The sequence below is a fragment of the Leptonychotes weddellii genome, chromosome 12 (genome assembly GCF_054177405.1).
Source record: "Leptonychotes weddellii isolate Sample4059 chromosome 12, ASM5417740v2, whole genome shotgun sequence".
NCBI classification, from domain to species: domain Eukaryota; kingdom Metazoa; phylum Chordata; class Mammalia; order Carnivora; family Phocidae; genus Leptonychotes; species Leptonychotes weddellii.
In genome coordinates, this window is record NC_138380.1 from 51,946,202 (window position 1) to 51,971,864 (window position 25,663).

General features: G+C 36.1%; 1 long non-coding RNA gene across 2 annotated transcripts in view; it reads left to right on the forward strand.

The window, feature by feature from the left end:
• The window catches only part of LOC145716410 (uncharacterized), a 79,167-nt gene that overhangs the window by 38,468 nt on the left and 15,036 nt on the right, over positions 1–25,663 (forward strand). The window contains exon 4 of one of the 2 annotated variants that reach the window (XR_014139045.1): positions 24,194–24,372. The exons of the other annotated variant lie outside the window; for it this stretch is intronic. This is a non-coding gene — a long non-coding RNA (uncharacterized LOC145716410). Of the gene's footprint in view, positions 1–24,193; positions 24,373–25,663 lie in introns of those variants that run through there. 2 annotated transcript variants of the gene reach the window in all.

Here is a 25,663-nt window from a genome sequence, read left to right on the forward strand (position 1 = left end):
TTTTTTTAAAGATTTTATTTATTTATTTGAGACAGAGAGAATGAGATACAGAGAGCATGAGAGGGAGGAGGGTCAGAGGGAGAAGCAGACTCCCTGCCGAGCAGGGAGCCCGATGCGGGACTCGATCCCGGGACTCCAGGATCATGACCTGAGCCGAAGGCAGTCGCTTAACCAACTGAGCCACCCAGGCGCCCCATACCAAAATGACTTTTAACAGCTGTGTTGAGATCATCAAACATTTTGTGTGTTTGTTTTGGGTCTTTTGATAGGATATGTCACATGAAACCATTCCCAGTTATCAAACTCCATTTATTCAAAGGGATGTTTGCAAAGTTAAAACTCAATAAATCCCAGAATACATAACAATTTATTAAATCTCTTGCATAGAGATCATAATATCATATATTTTAAAAGTGAATTTTACCTAATGTTTCTTTTCAGTTTTATTAAACAGCTCCTCAGTTATATTATAAACGTAGAAAACAAGCAGTTTTTATTCTTTTTAATATTAAGACTGAGCTTTCCCCTTTTATTTATTTATTTGTTTATTGCCTCAGGCTCCGAAATTGATATTTAGTTTGGAAATATTTTTCTCTTTTCAATTATATTTGGAAATTTTACTGTTTTACAAAATGACTTGCTAATGTTTTTCTTTCACATTGCTATTCCTTCTCATACTGGTTTCAGGAAATTATCTGTGGCCAGGGCTGTTTTGTTATTTTGGTTAGCATGTGACTCACGTCCTTCTATCTTCCTTCCTTCATTTAGTTTTAAACAAGCTTAAAAGGAAAGATCAAGGGATTGAGTTTATGTAGCAATGAAAACAATTAAAAAAATAAATGTATAAACTTTGATAATAAAAGAATCATTTAGCTAATAATTTTTTTTAAATGTATTACATGTGACCAAGGTATTTTGTAAGCAATCAGGGACTTAAAGATTTTAATCTTTTAAAATTGAAATTTGTGGGTTGAGGTTGTTAATACCACCTTTCTAGGGGCAGCCCAAATTCGTCATATTTTTCTTGGGGATCAGCTTTTGTGTCCCTTGGTGGGCATTCTGTACACATTCAGTATAAGTAAATGAGAGGGAATATATGTTTTAGAAAGTCTCTTCACTAGACAGTAAACCTTTGATAACCCGAAGACTTCATATATTTCTATAGAATATAAAATACAACTCTTTAATATAGACATTTGTACCATTATACATGACCAAATTATCTAGAAGACATTCATTCCATAGGTGAACTGTATCTATTAGTAGCTGGCATTGAACATGATACTGATTAAATCTATTATAACTCTGGGGCTATGAAGCAGTTAGGAGACTGAACAGTTACTTAAAAATGGGAAGTTAGTCGTATCATGAGGAAAAGAAATTCAACATTGTTATTTATTTATTTTTTACCAGATTAAAGTTTATACATTGAAAATAAGAATAACAACTACTTCAGAGATACTGTGTCATCCAATAGAAAGAGTAAGAGAAGAAGACAAATATCTGCCACTTATATATGTAGTTGGACAAGTTAACTTCACTCAAATTCATTTTTCTCATAGATAAAATAGAGATAAGAACCATCTCATAAAATTGTTTTAATTATTTCATGAGTATGTGTGTGTGTGTTTTCTAGTCCTTTGGTGTTCAGAGAAGTTCTAGACCAGTGGTATACGCATTACATGGAACTGGGTTAGAAATACAAAATCTCAGTCCCACCTAGATTTACTGAATTAGACTCTGCATTTTAACAAGGCCTCCTAGAAAGTTCCTTTGTACATTAAGTATAAAAACACTGCCTAGTCTAGCATAGTCCGTGCATGGGGTTGTGCTCCATTAATATAGTTTTCTTCATTTCAAATTAAATGAGTTTTACACATGAACTTGCCTCCCCTCCTACATTTAACAACAACACCTATAATCACAAAAGATGAGATTGGTATATTCTCTCATTTGATCTTATTTCTCATCATCCTTTCATACTGAATATGTGTGATTCCCTTCTCTTTTTCATGATTTATGCTTCTCGAATCAGGATGCTCAAATTGAGTTTTGAAGAAGACAATAAGACAAAATAAATGTGAACTGTAAAAGATCATAAATGCAGAATTGACCACTTCTACAACTCTTGGGCCCACTACCAGCTGGAGGATAAAAACCTGAGTGTAGTTTAGAAGAGTGTAGATTTAGGGCAGAAGGTATCTTTGGAGAAAGGTGTGTTGTGAACCATACTCCCTTAGAGGTAGAGTGCCTGCTCCCCTTCATCAAACCTGATGGTGAGGAGACTTCCAAGGGTACCTTTGAAGCTTGGTACGTGACTCGTACATTGGGGCTTTCTGTGGTCTGGCTCCAACCAGGTGTATTTAGAGAGCAAAATCATGCCAGCTGCTGTGTTAGTGAGGGAGCAAATAGAAGAAGCAGTGTTGGGATTTTCCCATCAATACATAAATAGTTTGCTGGGGGCAAATGATTTAAGTGTCTAAGGGTTTTAAGTGTTTCCCATGGACCCAGAATTGTGCCGCAAAAGTGATTCTCCAAAAACAAAAACAAAAATAAAAGCAATGCTCCTGTATCTCCTAATTTGTAACATTTGTCTATTTCTATGGTGTAAATATAACCATTATGACTGATTTCAAACTATCCACATGGCATCATTGAATGTGGAGCTGAAAGAATATGAGCACAGTCTGCTCTTGCAAGCTTATAGGAGCTGGCTCTCCAGCATACCCACTAAAGATAAAGTGAGAGAGGTGGTGGTGAGGGGGACCAACTGGGGATTGCAGCATCAGTAAAATGGAGAATTCACAACCATTTGGAGTAATGGTATACCTTCTCAGAGCAAAGAAACTACAGTTGAAGCAGCTAATCAGAGACTCTATAGAGACTCCATCAAAATGCATTTTAAGAGAGTCAGCTTTAAAATTTTGCCAGTCCTGATGGTGTGAAGCCTGATAACAACAAGAGGGTCCATTATAATCTTATCGTTCTCTTTCCTTACCACCAACCACTGGAAGAAGCAAAAACAGGCCAGTGAACTGGGGGAGACAGGCTCACGCTGGTGGAGGAAGGAAGAATTATTGTTAAATCCAATTCAAAATTTTGATTACTATCTTGGACTAGACATTCTAATTACTAAATTGGATTTTTGTTTGTGTTAAAGTGACCATAGGACTGTTTATTATCTAAGAGTAAGCCCATGAATTCTCATCTGGTGCTAGAGGAAACCACCAGTACTGAATAAAGTTTAGAGGATAATTGTGGGAATAAAAACAAATTTCTATTTCAATTAAGTCATGAATTATGCTAGTTCAATAAACCAGCTACACATATATACCTTCAAGTTCTACCTTCTAGATCAAGACTTAACCCATAGGTCAAACTTCATGTAATACTGAATATTCCCTGACATTGCCTTAACTATCCAGCTGTGTTTTGTAGCATATTGTATAGTAAATCTTTAATATGCTCTTCTGAACTCTTGATTTTTTACAATTTCTGAATGAATGTTGTCCTCCTAAGATTAAATAATCATTTCTTCTTTGTAACTTTCCCTCCTCTAGTAAAACCTTCTAACATTCCTTTCCTGGTAAAGGGTGTGTGGTTGGCTAACTGCTTGTTAAAAGAATGGAATTAGATTTTACTTTCCATGACTTTTTTTTTGGTTATTAAAGCAAAAATGATTAAAAATTCACATAAAAAGGAAAAATATAAATTGGGTTACATAAAAAGCAGCATTTGGCCCTTAACATGGGGCATATTATAGGGAAAAAATAAGCCCTTTTAAAATTCTCTTTTTGTGTTCTTGTAAAATGGCATATTTGCAGTCGACATGGCTACTGAAAATATAATTTAGAAATTAATACTTTTTAGGTTTATAAATTTTAACGTTTGATTTGAGTGATATCTGGTTTCATCCTGTCCTCCAAGTGAACAAGGAAGTTTTAGGTCTATAATGGTGGGAAGTAAGGTGTATAGTAAAAAGACATTTTATGCTATGTCCCAAATATATTTAACAATATTTAATATTAGAGATTTAATATTCTTTTACCAAATTTGTATTTATTTTATTTTTTTAAAAGAGTTTATTTTATTTATTTGACAGAGAGAGAGAGCAAGCCGGGGGGAGTGGCAGGCAGAGGGAGAGGGAGAAGCAGGCTTCCCACTGAGCCAAGTAGCCTGATGTGGGGCTCAATCTCAGGGCTCTGGGATCATGACCCGAGCTGAAAGCAGCCGCCCAACCGACTGAGTCACCCAGGTGCCCCAATTTGTATTTATTTTAAATATTATGATATAAAATGTTAGAGTTTCTTAAAGGTATGACAGGTCAATTTGCTTTCACCATAGTACTAAGAGTAGTGCTCTGTGCCTAGCCTTCCATAGTAGGTGCTCTATAATGTTGAATATTCTCTTACCTTTTCCATAAATTTAATAAAATGAATTTTATATATTATATATAATTTATAATAGATATAATATCTATATTTCTCTATATAGCTATACCTCCCAACATCAACATAATGCCTGTCTCCAAAATTCTTACAGAACTAGAAATGTTACTTCAATGCTTTGTGAGTAGGAGGTTAGATCCCAAGAACTTTGTTCAGGGAAATTCATTTGTACCATAGTTCAGGGAAAAAGGCAGACGATGACTGTACTGAAGGGAGAGCAGGAAAGAATTTGTTACTTCTTCAGAGAAGGAAAGAGGAGACAAGAGCCCATATACAATGAAGGATAGAGGTAACCAACAAGTTGAAGAGAATCGAGATTACATAAAGTGCAAAGTCATTGCAATCCCTGGTGGAGATGAAATCAAAGAGAATTTTAATGCAGGTGATACTTAATTTCAAGTTGATTTTGTGGCTGGAACATAAATCCTTGTCTGCTCTCTATTTCAGAAATCATTTAGCAGGCTATTATGCCTTCGAATTCTTATTGTGTTGGATTATTTACTTTTGTAGAAATTAAAGATGTACTTCAAGTTTGGGTTGGGACTAAAGAGAAATAGGAAGTGTAAAAGCAGAATTCTAGATCTACAAAATGAAGATCTTCATCCTCTCTCTCCCCATGGCTTATTTATTTTGAGAATATGGGGAAGATTTTTTATTGCCAAAATACATGGACTTGTTTGGAGTGAAGTGGTAAATCAAATTGATGGGGCGTTGTGCAGCAGACAATCTCCTATTATTTCTTATGTTTATGTTTTGGTTTGTGTTTTCACAGTTCTTCCCTTTGAGGGAGACATCTAACAGACTTGTAAATCCCATGCATACATCACAGCAACCTTTTTCTTAACCATTTTTGAGGTCAAAGCATTAGGAATTAGGAAACAGTTTTCTTGGGAAAAGCTTAGGCCAGATATCTTGAGTCTTCAATTAGAATGAGAAAATCTGTGAGTAGCAAATTAATGGCAATAGATAACTATAAATCAGAGGCCATGTTAGCAGTGTGACACAGTACCTACATCTGGATCTGTACTGTGCAGCATCAGTATCTTCACACATACAAAAATTAGGAATCAATGAGCTGGAAAACTCTAGTGCTATTATGCAAGTCCAACAAAGTTAAGTTGCTCTGAAATATTAAAATTATGTACTATGAGGGGCGCCTGGGTGGCTCAGTCGTTAAGCGTCTGCCTTCGGCTCAGGTCATGATCCCAGGGTCCTGGGATTGGGCCCCGCATCGGGCTCCCTGCTCCGCGGGAAGCCTGCTTCTCCCTCTCCCACTCCCCCTGCTTGTGTTCCTGCTCTCGCTATCTCTCTCTCTCTGTCAAATAAATAAATAAAATCTTAAAAAAAAAATTATGTACTATGAAGGAAAAAAGACAGTATTTTTTTTTCTTGTAGTATTTTATTTTAAGTACTTTATTTTAAATCTCAGTATTTTAAGGCTAAAAAATGAAGTTCCTAGATTAAGTTTGCTTCTTTTCTACCTTCCTCAAAACTTCTTTTTTTTTCTTTTACATATATCTGTATTTTCACTTTGACATAGTCAATGCCATCCAGTAGAGGTCAGAAGAAATAAGTTAACTGGAAATAAGGTATGGATAATTGCATCTCTCAGGTGTTTAATGACTATACTTATGAAAGAATAATAATTTGAGTACTTATATAGTAAAAAAATCTCAACTCACAAAATTATAAAAAAATGTTAAAATCCCTCTACATGAAAAAAGATAAAAAGAGTCCACAAAAGAGAAGCAGAGCAGTAAATTGGTTACCTTAAATTTGGGGTGGAATTACCCTCGAACTGTCTTAATTTGGTTTTCAGGAAGTCAAACTTAAATCAAGGAAACCACATGTGTTATATAAGGAAGTTTTAAGTAGGTCAAAAATTAACTAGTACTGTACAATTCATTTATTCCTTATTCTGTTTTGCTGCATTTTTACAATATTAAAATTGGAATCAACATTTTTCTTTTGAACAAGAGTTAAATTTTAATCTTTTATATTTGACTTTGGAATTTTTAAATAAAAAGATCAGGTAAATTTCCTATATTACTTTTAGAGTCTGTTACTTTTTAAAAATATTTTAATACTCCTTTTCTGGTAATTGATATCAATAAGGATGTAGAAAAATTGATTGGCATTAACAGCCAGCTAGACTTAATTAACATTTATAGAGCATTCCATCAGACAGCAGCAGAGTATATATACTTTTCATGTGCCTATGCATCATTTACCAAGATGTACTGTATGTTGGATTATAAAGTATGTCCTGACATATATATAAAATAATTGGAAAAAATATGCAAGGGTTGAAATCATGCAGTTTGTTCTCTGATTACAGCAATTCAATTGAAACAAAAAGCCAAAAGATAAACTGAAATATCTTCAAATATTTGGAAATTAAACAATATTTTTCATAAAAAACACAAGACCAATGGAAAAAAATCACTAGTAGCTTTAGAAAGTTCTTGAAATGAGATGAAACAAAAAAACAACATATTGAAGTGTGGAATATAGCTAAAGCAGTGATTAGAAGAAAATTTGTAGTTTTAAATGCTTATTAGAATTAGAAGGAATTGTAAATTAAATTCTCTGCCCCCCCCTTTAATAGTCTATAAAGGGAAGAGCTACTTAAACTCAAAGTAAAAGAAGGAAATAATAAAGAGCAAAATGAGTTCATTTGAAATCAGGAAAACAAGAGAGAAAATGAAACAAAGCATATTCTTTTTAGAGATCAACAAATTAAAAATTTCTGGGAAGTTGGATAAACAAAACAATAAAAGTACATAAACTACTAATATCAGAAATTTTAAAAAAGAGAATCACTACAGAGCCTACAGATATATGAAAGAAAAATGAGAGAAAGCACTATCTTTATACCAAAACCAAAGAGAGAGAAGAAAAAAAAACCCCATAAAACAATAAGCCAATAGTCCTTATGAATATAAATGCAAAAACTCGTAGAGAATCCAGCAATATATAGATGGTATAATACTTTTTGACCGCAGAGGATTTATTTCAGACCCAATATTGGTTTCACATTTGAAAATCAATCAAAGCAGTTCACATAATTAACAGAATAATGATGAAAAAACCTCTAAGACCATCTCAATAGATGCAGAGAAGGCACTTGATAAAATTTAACACTTATTTGTTATAAAAACATACAGCAAATTAGTAATTAAAGGAAACTTCATCACCTGATAAAAGCGGAAAACCTATAGTTAACATAACTTTTAAAGGTGAAAGGCCAAACGCTTAATCTTCACGATCATAAAAAAGGCAAACATGCCAACCCTGAACACTTCAAAATTTTTCTGAAGGTCTTATGCAATGTAATAAGGCAAAACTAACAAAACAAAACAAAACAAAAAAACAGCTTGAAAAAAAAAGTAAGACTTTTCATTTGTTAGTAATATCACCAACTATGTAGAAAATCCAGTGCAATATACAAAACTGCTAATACCAGTAAACGAGTTTAGCTACCTATAAGCCACAGTGGCAACTTACAGAACTGTGATTTCAAAATAGAAATGCCAGAATTGAGTTTATTTGGATGTTGGTTATCCGAATGCTACTTGTCCTTCAATTGAGTATTTATTTTTGACTATGCCATCTCCCATGAGCACACCACAATTAAATTAATTTTATCTCTGTATAAAAGCTAAACAGGCTGACTTACATCCATGTGTAGATTGTTATCTGACAAAAATATTTGGTAAGTGAGATGATAAATACATTTTGGATTTATGAAATTTAGTCCATGTAATACTTCTAATCCCAGACCTGGTTGTTAATTTATATTTATATTTTGAGGGAGACTGCAAAGAAGATATTATTCATTTAGGTAGAATTATTTTCTGATAGTGAAGGCTATCATTTTCTTGCTTTTTGAAATATAGTACAAGTATTATCTTATACCTAAGAATCAACATATTGGTATTATTTTTCACTAAGTGCATTGGTACTTACTGTTTTGGCCAATATCCCATCTTGAAGTTAATAATACATTTCAAACATACAATTTGGGGAACATAGCATGGTATTAACATAACCAACAGAAAAATGCCTTAATTGCTTGGTTGCACTGATATTTGTTTATTTCCATCATAACTCAAATCTGATATTTTCAAAGAGACTAAACTCCAAACATCTGTGGACATTCCCTACATCTATTTCTGAAAATAATCATTGTGCATCTATAGTTTACAACTATTGGCATAGAATCTGATTCTTCCAGTATTTATATATTGTAGTTCTGCCAAGCTGCCTCAGAGCACATGAATTGTCAGTATTTGAAGGGATAAAGAACTAAAGGAGAGAGTTAATGGTTAGAAATTGGTAGAAAGTTAAAAGCTTTCTTGTTGGAATGAGATGAAGGATTTTAGAACCTCGCAACAAAAAATGAGTCAGGTTGGTGCTATGTCATTTAATTGTTCCTATCCTGTTGTAGAATGTGTACCCATAAAAATATGAATCCAGCTTAAAGATAAAGAATGGAGAGTATGGTGGCAGTTTATAAATATTCAAAGGGTATACATGTCATGAAAAGGTGGTCTTTAACAGAAAACATGAAAAAAATGCGGAACTTGAAGCAGAGCCATACATTTAAGGTAAATGAAAGTGTAGATCAAGTATTTAGAAGAAAAGTTGTTTCATGAATAATCATGTCTTAATCATTTTGATTTGAAATGCAACAACAATATATGAAAGAATATGGTGTTTTCCCTTGTGTACACTCCACATCTCTTCTTACTCTTTAAATTTTAAAAAGCTCTGGCCCATTTAGAGGTGTAACAGCAAAGTGAAAGACATTTGAGTCGCACAAAGCTACACGGTAACAGTCACAAAATATTCCCTATGAATAGAAAAAGTTGGAAACAATTCTAGCACTGTTGTCAATAAAAGACTGGGATATTTATGGAAGGGGAGAGTGGCATTTTAAAAAGCTTCATAACTAGATAAAGCTGCCTGTCATTTCTCCTCTGACATGGCTTATCTCAAAAAACCATGGAGCAAGCAAATGAGCTGTCAAAGTAAAAATACTGCAAGATCTTACATGTGTCTCCCTAGAAGCTGTTTTTTTTTTTTTAAGATTTATTTATTTATTTGAGAGAGAGAGAGAGAGTGAGAGAGAGAGTGCAAGAGGGGGTAGGGTTAGAGGGAGAAGCAGACTCCCCGCCGAGCAGGGAGCCCGATGCGGGACTCGATCCCGGGACTCCGGGATCATGACCTGAGCCGAAGGCAGTCGCTTAACCAACTGAGCCACCCAGGCGCCCACCTAGAAGCTGTTTTGTCCTTCCCACAGTTATGTCACATTGGAAATCATCGTAACAGCCAATGGTGGTTCCAAGCTCCATTAGCTGTTCTAACCTGAGCAGTCAGATTAAAGAGGAAGCCCCCATCATTCATTGTCAATTCAGCCATATCTGGATTTTGTAGCTGTATTCAAACTACTTTCTTGAACTACTGCTCTTTAACTACTTTCCTGAACTTGAAGTTAAAATGCACCTGATATGCAAAAAACATTTTGTACATTACTTTAGAAGAATGTCTATGCCCTGAATTTATTAACTATGAAGGGGTAGGCCTCTTTTTTCAACATCATCTTCTATAATTTCTTTCTTATGAAATCATCTGGTTTGCAGTGTGTTTCAGATACCATGAAATGATAATCATGCCAGTACATGGAGTCTAGAGAATTTAGAGTTAATATTTTAAACTCTTTAATATTTTGGTGACAAATAATTACAAGTCACCCAATATTTCTGAATCACAAATCTATCTGATCATAAAAACATACAAAGCAATTTTGTAACTGGAGGGTAAAGACACAGTTTTTTCAAAGTAGGGACACACAAATGACTGCTGGCAAGTCCAATCTGGTCTGCAAGGTTGGTAATAAAATCCTCCTGGCACACAGCCATGCCCATTCATCTAGGTATTGTCTAGGGCTGCTTTCATGCTACAATGGTGAAATTGAGTAGTTGCAACAGAGACTGTATTGTCTGCAAAGCCTAAAATATTATGTGCCCTTTTACAGAGAAAAAATTTGCCAACTTCTGCCCCAAAACAACATTAGAGTATTAGTTCTTTAAGTTATAAGCTGAAGAGGAAAGTGAATTTAAAGTGATCTTTAAAATTTGCCATCTGGATTCCATTGCTGCCTGGGGACCCATTCTTCCGTTGGTTTTAAAATGCAAATTTTGCAGCTGTATAAAGAGTTGGATCTTACATTAAGCTCTCATAACTTATTCCATATTCAAATTCTGTTCTCGTAATCAAGGCTAAAGGTGGTTAAGTGAAAGCCGAAGGCAGTCTTATCAGAGTTCTTATGGTTAAGAGTATAGTCACGGGGGAGTTGAACCTAAAACGTGCTGGATGCTAAACATTGATGAGAGGGCAGAAACCTCTCTCAACAAGTCTCAAGGGAATCCACCAAACATCCAAAGGTAGTTTGTTGAGAGTGTTTTGATCTATCACAGCCATTCCAACCCTTAAAACCTAGGCATTCTAGTTATGTTCATAAACTTGGAGGTGGCTTTAGTGCTGTTCAGACTGAGTGAGAAATAGTCACTTTAACTGTGGCCTGAGAAACCTATCAATGATGACAGTAAGCAAAGACAAGTTCACTATAAAGCCATCTGTGACCCATTTTTCTTGATTGAAAATATAAATGAGGTTTCTATTATCATTCAAATTGTTATAGTTCTAAGTCTCACTGGTTAAATGTTTTTCTAGTTAATTCACAGTAACCCCTAGGAAAATGGCCCATAATAGAACAACCCTCTAAAACCCCAATCATTTGTGTAGTTTTGGGAAATAGCGTTAAAAATTCTATTCTGATTTTTTAAAGAAGTCATGTTTAGGTTGGTGCCTAATATACACAGAATTTATAAGATTTTTGAATTGATATCAGACATCAAAATAATCTTCATACACTTTTTAAGAGGAGTATGACTGTGAGGACCCACAGAGACCAAAAAATAGGAACCAAAGTAGAAAATTCGGTTTCAAAATGAATGGGAGCTTAGTAACTTGCAGCACTTTCTGTAAGACATTTTGTAGTGAAGTACATGACCCAACTACAGCAAGCTCATAGGACCCTCTGATATGCAGGTTTTTTATTTGTATGATTCATGATTTTATTTTATCCTTTCAATGTTGCTTTTTTATTAAAAAAACTTCCATATATACTTTTTGCTATTGTATTTCATACACTTTCATAAGCTGCCTATAATTTTGGAGAAAGGGTGAGAAATAAATTCTTAAATGAAGTAAAAATCATTTTAAAAATAGCTATCCCAATTGGCCAGGTTTTTCACTCATAAAGCCAGGAAAGTAAAGAAACTCAAAACTAAGATATAAAAGAATTAATTTTCTACTGGCAAATGGTTTTAGGTAGGTTAATATGATAGGCCTTTGCATTACAAATTTCTCTATGGTATAGACAATGGAAGATGCCATGTAAGAATACTGAGCACTCATCATATACCAAACATGTAATAGATGCCTCACATATATGATCTTAGTGAATTGTTCCAAGAACACGATTATTATTCCAATATTATAGTGGAGAAATTGAGGCTTGCCACAGTTAAGTAATACCATAAAAAGCTGAGGAGTAGGGTCCACTTTCCAAAGTTTTTAGAGAGGTTGTAGCTCTATATTGGTAGCTATGGCTTAAATTCTTCCACATTCACTCCAGCATTCAGGAGATCTGGGTTTCTTAAAATCATGGTAAGATATCCTGACAAATTCCTAGTGGGAGCATCCCTTGCTTCCTAAACCAACAGGTTTATTATGGACATTATAATTATTTTACTTAAAAGTTTTGCATATAAATTTATAAGTGAGATAGAGCTACAGTTTTTATTAATTTCTAACAGGTTTAGTATTAAAATAATGTCTTTATCAAATGACTAGGGAATATTTCATTTTTTATGGTCTGTAGTGATATAAACATAGACATTGAATTCTGTTTTTATTTTTTTTACTTTTTAAAAATTTTTTAAAAATTTTATTTATTTGAGAGGGAACGAGAGAGCGATTTGAGAGAGTGAGAGTGAGCGCCTGTGGAGGAGAGCAGGGGAAGGGGCAAAGAGGGAGGGAGAGGGAGAAGGAGAGAATCCTAAGACTCTGCCCTGGGCCTGACTCAGGGCTCAATCTCATGACCCTGAGATCATGACCTGAGCTGAATCCAAGAGCTGGATGCTCAATGGACTGAGCCGCCCCATGTTTGGAACTAAATCATAAAACCAAGTGATCCTGATATATTTTTAGTAAAGGAACTTTAACAAGTATTGCAACATCTTCTTTGGTAATGGTATATTCGTATGTTCTACTCTTGGGTTCAAATTTGTAATTTATATTTTTAGGGAGATATATTGAAAATAATACAATATGACTAAATAACTTTCATTCCAATAATTTTCATATCAGGAAGCCTCTCAATATAGTTCTTGCATTAAGCAATTTAAAGAATAAAAATCCAGATGTCATGGAGTAAATAATTGTGAAAGTAGCTGTCAGTTGTACTTTAATACCTGTTCTCCACATGTTTAATGGTAATAAAAATCCCAATTTTAGCTGAATATGTGGCCCAGAATAAAGAATATATTTCTGACTTCCGATTTCTGGTTTCACATGTGAGGACCTTGGCAGTTGCTACTCCATCCTGACAAGTAACAGGCTGAAAAATTAATAACTGTACTTGAATCCATAAGAGACAGGAGGCTACAGGGTACACCGGGGCCCCTGAGATTGGAGAGACAGGTGAGTAAGGGTGCTGCCACTTGCCTGAGCAGACTCACAAGCAGAACGGCTGTAGGAACCAGTGCTGAGCTGTAGTAGAATTGCTACAGGTTCAGCGAGGACAAATGTGAGAGTTAAAAACCTCTGGTGAACTGAGTTACAGCTGCCCGGCGCCCCCCACTCCCACCAATATTGTGAGATCTACTTCCAGGAGCTACACCAGGTACCCAGAGTAAATATCAGAGAAAAATTCCCTTGTGCTTTTGGCAGGGGGAAGAGAGTAGGAACCACTTTGAAATTGGCCAAAACACTCTGTTCTTTTTATTTTTTTTAATATTTATTTATTTGAGAGTGAGAGAGCACGTGTGCATGTGCACATGTGCACAAGGCGGGGTGGGGAGTGGATGGGGGGGTGGGGGAAGAACAAGAGAATCCTTAAAGCAGACTCCCCGCTGAGCATGGAGCCTGAGATGGGGCTCCATCCCATGAGATCATGACCTGAAACCAAGGGTCAGTTGCCCAACCGATGGAGCCACCCAGGTGGCCCAAGAGCACTCTGTTCTTAACAAAGACTGCACCCAAGGAAACTAGTTAGCCAGAGCCTAACTGGTCTGGTAGTGAGGGAAATATCTAACTCCAGCCCACTCTAGCCATCCTGCCCCACCTAAGCAGGAGAAAAAAACTAAGTGAAGTTCACAGTCCAGAGGCACAAGCTCACTAGGAGAGACCTACTCACGGGACTGTAGAACACTCCCCCTGCCCCCATTTCTAAAAGCCTATTTACAGTAGTTCCTTTTACTCAGTACACCACGTCTGGCTATCAGGAAAAAATTACAAGGCATTCCAAAAGGCAAACAAAAACAAAAACCACCTGCAATTAGAAAAGACAGAGCAAGCATCAAAACCAGACATGGGGGACGCCTGGGTGGCTCAGTCGTTAAACGTTTGCCTTCAGCTCAGGTCATGATCCTGGGGTCCTGGGATCGAGCGTCGGGCTCCCTGCTCGGTGGGGGGCCTGTTTCTCCCTCTCCCACTCCCCCTGCTTGTGTTCCCTCTCTCCCCATGTCTCTCTCTCTGTCAAATAAATAAAATCTTAAAAAAAAAAAAAACAGACATGGCAGGTAGGTATGTTGAAATCATCAGGCTAGGAATTTAAAATAATTATGATTAATATGCTAAGCATTCTATTGGACGGGTAGATAGCATGTAAGAACAGGTGAACAATGTAAGCAGAAAGATGGAAACTGTATTCTAGAGATAAAAAACCCTAATTGGAATGAAGAATGCCTTTAATGGGCTTATTAGTATACTGGGCACAGCTCAGGAAAGAATCCCTGTGCTTGAGGTTATATTAATAGGAAAGCAAAGAGAAGAAAGACTGAAAAACAGAACAGAATAGATGAGAACTATGGCGCAATTAGAAAAGGTGTAACATAATAGGAATACCAGAGGAGAAGAAAGAGAAAAAGGAACAAGAGAAACATGTTAAATAATAATGACTAAGATTTTCCCTAAATGAATGCCAGGGGCCAAACCACAGATTCAGGAAGCTCAGAGAACATCAAGCAGGATAAATGCCAAAAACTACACCTAGGCTTATCATTGCAACCTAGGCTTATCATTGCAACCTAGAGAAAATCAAAGAGAAAGAAAAATCCCAAAATAAGCTAGGGAGAAAAAAAAAATACCTTATCTATGGAGGAACAAAGATAAGAATAATATCCAATTTCTTCTCAGAAACAAGGAGAGAGTGCAAACAAGAAGAGAGCTAAGTGAAATATTTAAAGTGTTGAGAGAGGAAAACAAGCAAAACAAAAAACTACCAGCCTAGAATTCTGTGAAATTATCATTTACAAGTGAAGGACAAATAGAGACTTTCTCAGACACAAAAATCAAGGGAGTTTGTTGCCCGTAGACCTATCTTGCAAGAAATGCTAAAAGGTTTTTAGAGAAAGAATAATAGAAGTCAAAACTCGTATCTACATAAAGGATGAGCATTGAAGAAGAAATACGCGGAGGTAAAATAAAACCTTTTATTTTTAATTGATCTAACATAAGTTTGTTCAAAATAATATCAGCAATGTATTTGTGCATGCTTATGTAGATATCTTTTGTGTGTATATATATGTATATACATATATTTATATGATTCTGTAGTACTATATATAAGTAAAATGAATGATAGCAATGATACAAGGAACAGACAGGAAGAATTAGGATTATTTTCTAATCATAAGGACTCACAGTACCTGCAAAGTGGTACAGTGCTATTTGAAAGTAGACTTGGCTTAGTTCACAAACTGCAGGGTCACCACCAAAACAAGTAAAAAAAGAAAAATAATTGATATACTAAGAAAGGAGAGAAAATGGAATCCTATAAAATACTCATTTAAAACCACAAAAGGCAGAAAAAATAGAGTGAAAGACTGTATTTTCCAGCCTCCTAGCATTTAGGGCATGGCCATAAGACTAAGTTCTGAACAGTGTAATGCAAGCAAAAGTAGTGTGTGCATCTTTGAACAAGGCTTATCAAAAGAGGGGAACTTGCCCTTTTCTTTTGAATCTTCATCTTCCTGTTGACTGGAATTAAAACATGGTGGTTGAGCCCAAGGCAACCCTGCACCATAAGTCGAGGTGGCAGAATAATAGGATAGAAGGAGGGAAGTCCCAATGATTGTGGGTTTTACCAGTCCTTGACTTTCCACATTTATCCAACACAGGAAAATCAACTTTATGTTTTAAGTCACTGCTACTTTTAGTTATCTGCTCCTCAGAGCTGAACTTGACCCTATATAATACAATGCAGAAAAAAGAACTATATTAACCAGAAAGGGACTAAGTTCAGCAACTGTTAAAAAGAATACTCAAGGGGGGCGCCTGGGTGGCTCAGTTGGTTGGGCGACTGCCTTCGGCTCAGGTCATGATCCTGGAGTCCCGGGATCGAGTCCCATATCGGGCTCCTTGCTCAGCAGGGGGTCTTCTTCTCCCTCTGACCCTCCCCCCTCTCATGTGCTCTCTCTCTCTCATTCTCTCTCAAATAAATAAATAAAAATCTTAAAAAAAAAAAAAAAAAAAGAATACTCAAGGGGCACCTGGGTGGCTCAGTCGTTACGCGTCTGCCTTCGGCTCAGGTCATGATCCCGGAGTCCTGGGATCCAGCCCCTCATCGGGCTCCCTGCTCAGCGGGAAGCCTGCCTCTCCCTCTCCCACTCCCCTACTTGTGTTCCCTCTCTTGCTGTGTCTCTCGCTGTTAAATAAATAAAATCTTTTAAAAAAATATTCAAAGTAGAGAAAGAATAAAAATAATTTGAGTGACATAAAGATCATTCGCCAGAAACCAACAGCTAACACCTTTCTGTATGGTGAAATTCTAAAATATATTTCAATTAAAGTCACTGACTAGTTTGACAGCTATTGCCATTGTACTGATGGCCCTAATAAATGTAATAAAACAAGAAAATGTAAAAAAATGTTTTTTTTATGGGAGCAATAAAAATGTGGAAATGAAATGGAAAACATTTCATTCACAATAGAAATGAAAACTATAAAAATACTTAGTAAATTTAACTAGAAAGATTCAGAGCCAGTTGTATAGAATTTTATTAAAGTTCAGAAAAAAATTAATCTTAGTGGAAAGCATACTTATTCTTGGATGGGCTTACTGATAACATAAAAATATCAGTGTTATGTAAGTATATAAATATAATATAATTCCTATTAGAATCTCAACAGAGTTTTCTGTAATGGATTGCATAAAGTGATTTTTAAAAATTATGTGGAAAAATTAATACTCAAGAATAGCTAATAATATTTTGGAAAAAGAAAAAAATTATTAATGAGAGGGGAGTTGCCATACTACATATTAGAATACAGAATATGAAATCATTGTGGTTTTGGCATACACACAGAAAAATAGTAGAAGAGAATAGAGAATCAAGAGGTGATCCCCGTTATATGTAAAAAAGTATAGTTTAACTCAGAGAAATATACAGTTTATTAAGTTGGACTACACACTGTCCTCCTGAAACAAAATAAGGTAGGGCTCTAAATTTCCATCTGTGTCATATCATGAGGGACTTGAGCTCATTTCTGTGAATACTCCAGCCCATATTTTCAAGCTCCATCATTCCCCACAAACATCTAACTCTTGGCTACCTCTTGAGCTAAGGGGTATATGCTCCTACAATCTTGTCTGCTCTCAGAGGGATGCACTCAGGGAAGAGGCCCTCACGGAGCCCATTTGGGCAGGAATTCTTGGATCCTAGCTAGAATCTGCAGCACAGTCCAGATTGGTGTGGGGGGAGCCACAGGGACATAAAGGGGGCATGGCCCTTTGGCCCTTCAGACTGCTCCATTAGAAGGCACATGCCAGGAAGGGCCAGATCAGTGTTTCCTAAAGAGCATGGACTAGGACAGGGTACCTCTTGTCTACATCTTAGCTCAATGGCATCACCATATTATTTTTCCTTCTGCCACCACAACAGCAACACACCCTCTCCATCAGCCAGGATCTAGGAGGAAAGATAACTGGGAGCAGGACAGCAGCCGACCTAAAATGGAAATATATCATGATCAAGAAATAAATCACTGCTGTTTATATTTTGGGGTCATTTTTTATAACAGCATAACCTAGCCTTTCCTGAGGTGTATGTATGTCTATGTGTATGCACACGTGTATATATATGTTTATGAGCATATATGTAAACATACAAGTTTTAAACGAGTTTGTTAACATGGGTTGCTGGTCAGGAATGTGTATAGAGGTTGGGAGACTAGAATGAAATGGGAAAGGGTAAGACAAGGTAAAACATAAAAGAAGGAAATAGTAAGAAAACAGACGACATGTTTTAAAAACATGTAAGATATAATATCGTTTATCTAAAATGCCCTATGTCCATGGGTATTTGTGCATAAGGAGACATGAAAAGATCGCCACTAAACATTAATGGTGATTATTTCAGGGTTGTGGGAAATCAAGTGAGTTTTCACTTTCTTGCTTAGAACTTTATGTCATTTGAATTTTCTAAATGATCCTGTTATTGAAGTAGCAACAGAAAAACAACAAAGCCAGTGTGCTTACAGAGGGAAACAGGGATAAAGTCTGGAGAATGTGAGCCAGTTTCTTTCCTTGACTGGAACTGCCTGACTTCCTTCTGGTCCCAACTCCTGTGACCGTCTTTCTCCTGGTAAACTGTGGTTTTCCCCCAGAATTTACCCAGAATCCAACAGTTTTATAGAATAGAAATCATGAAGTTTTCTCAGTTTCCTTAAATGGATTGGCTGATTTGTGAGGGAAGAAGACCACTGTAATTTGGTTTTTCATGTGTGCTGTCCACAGGGTCATATTATCGTGATGCCGAGGGGATATTTTTGGCTTGTAGGCTGGTTGGGTTCCTTAGCATAAAGTGTTCACGATGGTAGTCAAACTCTCTTTTCAGACTGATTTCACAATCAAAAGATTTATGTTGGGTGGGAATTCAGGAGTTAATTGTGGGGATCTGGAAGAGATGTAAAACCCATAAGAGGGAAAAATATCTCTCAACATTCTTTGCTTAGGGCCTAGATCGACCTCCCAGATGCATCCTTTTAGCCAATATTTTTGCTTGCCATTTATAAAAATTGGGTAATATTTAAAAGAAAATAAGAATGGTATCTTAAAATAGATGATAAAAATAACCAAGTAACATAATGAAATGAAACAGTAAGCTAAAGTGGCATAAAATAAGCACTATAAAGTGGCAAAAATAAAAGTCAGGAATTAATAAAATATAGTGAAAGTTAGAGATGAGACAGTAAAGAAAAGAGAAAGAAAATAAAACTTAGAGTTAAAAAGAAAATAATTTACCACAGAAACAAACTAAACTCATAATACAGAATATATAAGTTAGCTTAGAGAATATAGTAAGAAGGGTTAGAATAATACATGAGGACAGAACCCAGGGATTAATTGGGACCCTTTGGGCTGAGGCTGCTTTATAGAGTCTCTAACCTTCTGCCCCATTCTTCTTTTTAGACTGGGAGTGTGTTGGTGGGATTTCTGGGCTTTGAGACTCCCAGATGGATAATTTCAGAGAGCAGAGCCCTGAGTTTTTGGCCATGAAGCTCCCTTCTTGTATTCTCCCTATCATGACCCCAGTCAGCACTTCCAGTCAGGCGAAGGTAAGCCCGATAGCTCCTCAAACATATGACTGATGCAATTTTTATTTTGACAGATACTCAAATATTTGCTAGTTTCTTTGCACTTAGTATAGTTTCTTTGGGCAAAGGGAAAGAATACAATGAAACTTCAATTTAGCAAAACCCCTAAAGTTTACAATTAGCCCTTACTTCCTTTTCAAAAGAGAAATCACTCTACATATTAGATCCTCCCAGTTTGTACAGTAGGTTTAAATTACTTCTTTGCCATTACTAGTTCATATTACAAAGTTATGCTGTTTACTTCACATATGTGAATTTCTTAAAAATCTGGTTTCTCTCCCAGTATCTACTGTGTGTAATCCAAGTGGCATAGAATGATTTGGGTCTCAGAAATCTATGACCAATTTTAAGGCTTGAAGTCAGCAGTTTTGTTTTAGCTCTTTTAGCAAAAAATACCCCAAACTTTTCTTAAGTGGAATTGATATTACTGAGATATGAGCAATGGTCAAGCTTTTTCTTGCTTGGAATAGCTTGAGATCATTTTATTTGATCAACCTGCAATGATTATGTCACAAGCAAATGATTGGAAATGAACAAATGTCCTTGAATAAAATTTCACCTTGACTTGATTCCCATTTGATGAAATCTGTTTTAGTAAGCTTACATGTTGCATATAAGCAGTGCCACATGCATGCATTTCCTATAAACAGACAACAGATGGCAAACATTATACTGAAAGTGACGTACAAGAACAACTGTGGTTTAGAAAGATCTTGAAATTTGGGCAAATTCGATAAAGCAATAGCAATGCTGCTATTTGGAGAATTATGCATTAACTACTGTCCCTGATTCATTCATTTCTGAATTAATGACCTTCTTTAAGCTAAGATTTCAGCAATATAATCTATAATGCCTCTTCAGAAGTAGTCATTTATTTAAGAACAACAGACCTAGGATTGTCTTTTAAGAACTTAGCTACAGTTAATATTTTCATTCACTATTTCAAACCTTGGAAGAGCTTATCTCAATATAGTCCTAACTGATTTAAACAGGTTTTGAGGTCTTTGTTCTTTTTTTTTTTTAAGATTTATTTATTTATTTCAGAGAGAGAGAGTGCACACGTGCACAAGCCCAAGGAAGAGGGGCAGAAGGAGAGGGAAAGAGAGACCCAAGCAGACTCCCTGCTGAGCACGGAGCCCCACATGGGGCCTGATCTCAAGATCCTGCGATCAGACCTGAGCCAAAACCAAGAGTCTGATGCATAACAGACTGTGCCACCCAGGCACCCCTTGAGATCTTTGTTCTAAGGCAAGCCTATATATTGGTGGCCCTTTGGGAAGCTTAGGAAACAACAGGCATGGTGGTGCCATCACACAGACCCCGTGACAACACTGCCTGGCAGAGCTCTGGAGCTGCCCTGAAAGCTGCAGAACTCAACATATAGTGAAGGGTCACCCATGCTACCAGGGACGTTGGCACTCTTCTATGTCACTTCTCACTTTGCTGAACCGGGTTAACATGGATCTCAGATGCTTCTGAATCACCACATGCATTCCTGATTCCTAAGTGCTTTGGGGAATGATATAGTTAGAATTTATTTTTAATTCCCTTCCATCGAAGGTTCTTGACACCATCATTGTCATGGTGGTAGACTGACCATGATGGTCCAGTTTACCCTTTTATAGGACATTATTGATCTCAGACAAAACAGCACACTTCCAGGAAGCATTTAGCTGTACAGCATACTCAAAATTGTTGTTTAAACCCTGGGCTCCTCATCATGTCTTCATTTCAGAGGAAGTACTTGGAAGAGTTTGCATAATTATTTGCAAAGTTTTCTATACCCTGGAACAGAACAGACCCTTCCCCTGGAATTCTAGGTGTCACAGGTGTCACCTGTAACTTCCCTGCTTTGCTGCATGAACCTGGATTGTGTGCAGGGCTTAGAAATGTTTCATACAATCTCTGGTTTCCTGACTTGACTCTTGGTCCCCAAATTCTGATCATCTCTTGCATTTCATATAATCTCTCTACAAAATGATAACTAATATTGACCTCCTCCCCCTTTTTATATCATCTCTATACTTCATGCCGTGTTCCATTCTTGTAGACAGTGCATTGTCTTATATGACAGGCAGGCATTGGACAAGGCTAAGATCATGAGAATATTGTTGAAAATGGTTCAATCCAACATCAATTAATTCAGTGCAGTTCTGAATTTAACAAACTGGATTCAAAAGGGTTCAAATTAGATTAAAGTAGTTAAAATTTACTTTTAAGCTCCTGTCACACTTCAAATTGGAGATCCAAGTCCTCTTCATCTAGTTTCAGTTCTGGTCAGTAGCCTGTTTAACATGTAATAGGAATAAATCAAAAGAGCAATGTTTTCTTCTTTTGGCACTTTAAGACCTTGTAGTTGTGAAAGAATTATTTACTCAAAGATTTATCAAAGATATTTATATCATCAATTTTGAGCCTGAGAGTAATTTCATTTCAAGAAACACCAGATGAGATAATTTGATCATTCAAATAGGAAGAGGTGATCTGAAATCTTAGAAAAATGTAGATTAGAAAATACATACCTCTTCTAACATTATTTCTTTGAATTTCTCAATTTAAAGGTAAAATCATCCATGTCTGAGACTATGAAGATAAAAAGCAGCATAACTTTAAAATCCAATATTATTAAGGGAAATGGGAAAAGAAAAGAGAATGTGGAAACTATGCAAACTATTTCCATGTGAAATGTAGTTCTTAAACTTCTAAGCTTTGACCTACACTTCTCAAAATATCTCATCAACAGTAAAAAAATATATTTTTAGGTATCAAGCTGTTCCAAAGTCTAAAAAAAAAGGAGTCTTTTTCTATTAAAAGGATAAAGTATGGTGCAAAAGTCATTTTCCTATCAAGCAATGGTAGTATCCAGGTTTTGTTTTTTTGTTTTTTTTAAACCTACCTAAACATCTTCTCATGCACCATGTTTTTTCAATCAGTTTTTGGCAACCTATCTTAAATTGAGAATTGAAACTCTTCCATTGAAGCCTCCCAGAGAAGAGAAAATGAAAAATTAAGTGCTGATTTCAGGCTTATTGAAGTCTCTGCCTAAATCTGCTTTTGAGAATTAATAGTGCCAAAGTTATTTCATTTGTGACTTATTTACCATTTGGCCAAAATGAAAGAATAGAAATCATTATCTTATCACATCTTTGCCTCCAGGGCCAGTAATTTCCCTTCAGTGAATGCCTCCTAATAATTTTTTTTTACAGAAAAGTGATGTTTATATTAGAAAGCAGATATTCTCTTGGTCTCTACTGGAGATGTCTCTTCACACCTGATGGATGGATGACACTTTGTGCTGTCTTTTGTGAAAAGCTTTGTACTTTTGGTACTTCTTTTATACCATGCAAAAATGATCAAGTTATTGTTTAACTCATGGCCATTAATATGTGGCCTAAGTAGTGAAAAAAAAATGGTATCACCATATGAATCTAAGTGATTTGAGGGCACATGCCTTGGCAAGGGGGAGAAAACTATATATATTTTTGAATTGGAACATTAAGAGATGGAAAAGATCTTTGAGATCATTCAGTCCAAACTTATTTTAGTTAGAGTCAACAAATTAAAATCTAGATAGTTTTCGGTTGTGCTCCAAATCCCACAGATTGTTTAAAGCAAGAATCAAGCCCAGCTTTCAGAGTCCTGTTCTTCAAATGAATAAAATAAATGTCCGCAGTGTACTTCCAAGCAAAAAGGAATCTCTAAAGTTGTTCACTTGCCCACAAGCACTGTCAGTCAAGCTGTATATTGTGAATATCATGATTCAGTTAGAAAAAAAAAACAAAACACTTCTGTTTTCATTTGAAGTTGGGCCACAAATGCTTAAACATGTGGTTGGCAAAAAGCTAAATTTCCATCAAAGAATTATGTTTTGTTGAGCTGATTTTTCCCATCTGATCCAATGGCCAAGCCAGCCAATTCTGAACAGTATTGGATAGCCCTAGATGATAGTGATAATAATTACTACACGTGATTTGTGAAGCTTATTACAATTCTTTGTGTTGAGTTTCATTCTTGGAATATGGCTAAGCCAATAGTTCTCTTCACCTTGGGTGAACATTGTAATCACCTAGGGGGCTTTGAAAATACAAATATCTGCGTCCCAATCACAGAAATTTTTATTTCATTGGTTGGGGATTCAAGACGGGCATCAGATTTTATTTTGAAAGCTCTCTGGGTGATTCTCATGTAGAGCTATGAACCACTGGGTAAGAAAATGTGGTGAATGACATTGTAGCTGGTTGGAGGCCCTTAGAAATCTCAGCTGTTGCTCCAATCTTCTTAAGAATCTCTGCTTTTTTATATAAGACTGATGAATCACCGACCTCTACCTCTGAAACTAAACAAACAAAAAAGAATGGATGGCTCAGTTGGAAAAATGTGAGACTCTTGATCTCTGGGTCATGAGTTTGAACCCCATGTTAGGTGTAGAAATTACATAAATAAATTAATTAATTAAAAAAAAGAAAAAAAAGAATCTGCTTCTGCTCTTGTGTCTCAAGGCTAATGTGGTCAGCTACTGTGTTAGAGATCTTGAAAGTAGGAGATGATTCCATTTCTTTTTTTAACCCTTAAGGATTCTGTTCCTGAGGAGTTCCTACTTGGATTCTAGTATTCTCCTGTCCTAACATAGCCAAGGTGTGGGGGAAATTAAGTGCAAACCAAGTGCATTGCTATGGTGGGTCAGAGTTTCTCATGTTCTGCTGTCTGGCCATTAGCAGGGACATGTATTGATATTTTGCAAGTACTCAAAGTCAACAAAACAGTGCTGTGACACATCCTTTTTAAATTTCTTTTAGGTGTGCCTAGGTGGCTGAGCATCTGACTCTTGGTTTCTGCTCAGGTCATAATCTCATGGGTCATGGGATTGAGCTCCACACTCAGTGGGGAGTCGGCTTGAAGATTCTATCCCTCTGCCCCTCTCCCTGCTTGTGCCCTTTCTCTCTCTCTAAAATAAAAAAAAAAAAATTCTTTTAGACTTTGAGCACAGTTTGATATTGTTTTACATATTGTTGTTATTTTGCATGATTAAGGTACTTAATTACATGTGTGACGAAAAAAGATAATGTGACAATGTGAAAGTACCTCCCAGTTCCCAAAATTACTTAAGGGGCTTGTTAAAATTTTCCCTATTCTGAACTAACTCTAGAGTAATATTTCTGGTCCACTTGTAAAGTATACCTCTCCAGACTACTCTAATTTTATACCAGCTCACCTCCATATTAACTATAGTGAATAAATAATATCCCTAAGCTTAAAGCTCTCTGGATAAAGTTACCCATGTGAGAAGGAGCCCAGCTGTATGTCAAAAGCTACCCCTGCGACTTTTAAGTTGGAGTTGTACTGAAATCATGTTGTGGTTGTTTGTGGGGTGTTTTTCGGCTCATAACATTTTATATTAATCCCACTTCTCTACAACTTGGCTGTCCCCAAACCTCTGGTGCTGTCTCAGTTTTGGTTTCCAACACTATTATACATGTCACGTGAACTGGTTTTCGTATCTCAAACATATTTTCCAAATTTGGGATAAAACTAACATTGTTTGTTGTTGTATTGAGGTAATGACAATGAAGTTGCTATGCAGGTAATTACATTGATGATAAGGTAATTAATCAGTTTCACAGGTTCTAACAAACCCAATGACCTTTTTCTAAAACTATTTTGTAATCTTTTACTCATCTGAAATGAAATTCATGGAATATACAAATCTATTTATACATATAATTTTTTTTTTATTTTTTTGGTTTTCTTTTTTTAAATTTTATTTTATTATGTTATGTTAGTCATCATACAATACATCACCAGTTTTCAATGCAGTGATCCACAATTCATTGTTTTCGTACAACTCCCAGTGCTCCGTGCAGTACGTACCCTCCTTAATACCCATCACCGGGCTAACCCATCCCCCTACCCCCCTCTCCTCTAAAACCCTCAGTTTGTTTCTCAGAGTCCATAGTCTCATGGTTCATCTCTCCTTCCGATGTCCCCCTCTTCATGGAGCACTGGGTGTTGTTGCGCAAACAATGAATCATGGAATACTACATCAAAAACTAATGATGTAATGTATGGTGATTAACATAACATAATTAAAAAAAAACAAACCACACTGAGATACCATCTTACACCAGTTAGAATGGCAAAAATTGACAAGGCAAGAAACAACAAATGTTGGAGAGGTTGTGGAGAAAGGGGAACCCTCTTACACTGTTTGTGGGAATGCAAGTTGGTACAGCCACTTTGGAAAACAGTGTGGAGGTGCCTCAAAAAAT